Below are 1546 nucleotides of genomic sequence, written 5' to 3' on the forward strand. Positions count from 1 at the left end.
CCCTGTATCAGGCTCCCTGTTCACCAGGGAGTCTGCTTCTCCCTCTGTTCCTCACCCTGCTTGTGTGCGCGCGCTCTCTCTCTTTCAAAGAAATAAATTTAAATTTTTTTACTTTTATAAATAAGCTTATAAAAATAAATAAAAAGCAGAGAATATGGCATATAAGGCTATAAGCTCTACTGATGTGGATACAGAAAAGCTATGAACATTGGGGTGCAAACTTTTTTTTAATGTGGAACACTTCACAAATTTGCATGTCATCCTTGTGTGGGGCCTTGCTAATCTTCTCCATACCATTCCAATTTTAGTCTATGTGCTGCCAGAGCAAGCACAAGAACTTTTAAACTCTTCTCAGTTATCATTCTGCTGGTAGCAGCATTAGTACTGATATTCCCTGTTGTGTGTGTAATGTTGCCTAAAACAAATGAGTAATTATGAGCTTTCTTAACTATCATCCCCTGTGTCCTAAAAATCAGGATTCTCAGTGTGGAAGAAAGAATAGACAGCTGTAATTTTTTAAAAGATTAAATAAAAAATCCATCCATAGTCCTGAAATTTAATTGGAAAAACAGTATGAACTTATGAGGTATTTAATCTATTGTTCTATCTATATCTAATAGCTCCATCCATTGAAACAGCCTGGAAACAATGACCAGTTCGTAGCAATAAGCATCCCTGGAGTCCACATGGTGGTCACAAAATGCCATTTCCCACTAAAAGTCAGGGCTGCGTGGAGAAATGACTGACAGCAGATCAGGGGAGAAAATGCACAAAAGGAGTCTGGAACATCTTGATATAAAAGATGGCACATAAGCCATCATGGATAGGCTATATGTAGACTAGGGTAATGTCAAAAGAACACAGAAACCAAACCACGGGGGTTCCCACTGGCCAATAACAGGACAATTTGAGCTTTGAACATAGTAATAATTGCAACAAATTGAAATTTTCCAAATTTACTTAAATCCACGAGTTCATGATGATATTGAAAAAACTGGTCACCTGCAGAGGATAATAAGGAACCAGATTATTATTTTGCAAACTGATAAATATAGAGAATAAAGGAAGCATTTATCCTGCCTCTTCTGCATGAGCTATACCACTGGGTAACCTCATGGTACATGAGAGGAAGCATCTGTTTATAAAGAAATCCAGCAAATAAATGAAAAAGAAATGATGGAATTAAAATATCATCATCTTGTAGTGGTGGCAGCTGTGGTTCTTTTCATTACCTCATGTAGAACACTGGAACAGTCTCATCAATGATGCCATCATCTGTTTAACACTCTCAAGATATTTTCTCAAAGCCTATTTACTTATAAGTTGTGTGGAATGATAAAATTAATAAGCAATAAAATGTGAATCATAGCACAATGAAAATAATCTATGTCACCAGTTTGGACCCCCAGTGAATTAATGAATCTAGGGACGAGCATCCATAGCTACAAACACCACAAAGGGAGAGGCAGCCTAAAATTATGTGGCCCCTAATGAACACATCACCACCTAGAGTCTTGCCAAAAAGACAAAGCTGAGTCTGATCGAT

At 37.4% G+C, this 1546-nt stretch overlaps 1 non-coding gene across 1 annotated transcript; it reads right to left on the reverse strand.

The window, feature by feature from the left end:
• Nucleotides 1-226: 226 nt before the first annotated feature.
• On the reverse strand, nucleotides 227-332 carry LOC121498309. The gene has a single exon (XR_005989704.1). It is a non-coding gene; the product is annotated as a U6 spliceosomal RNA (small nuclear RNA).
• Nucleotides 333-1546: the final 1214 nt, after the last annotated feature.

Source organism: Vulpes lagopus, chromosome 8 (genome assembly GCF_018345385.1).
Source record: "Vulpes lagopus strain Blue_001 chromosome 8, ASM1834538v1, whole genome shotgun sequence".
Taxonomy (NCBI): Eukaryota; Metazoa; Chordata; class Mammalia; order Carnivora; family Canidae; genus Vulpes; species Vulpes lagopus.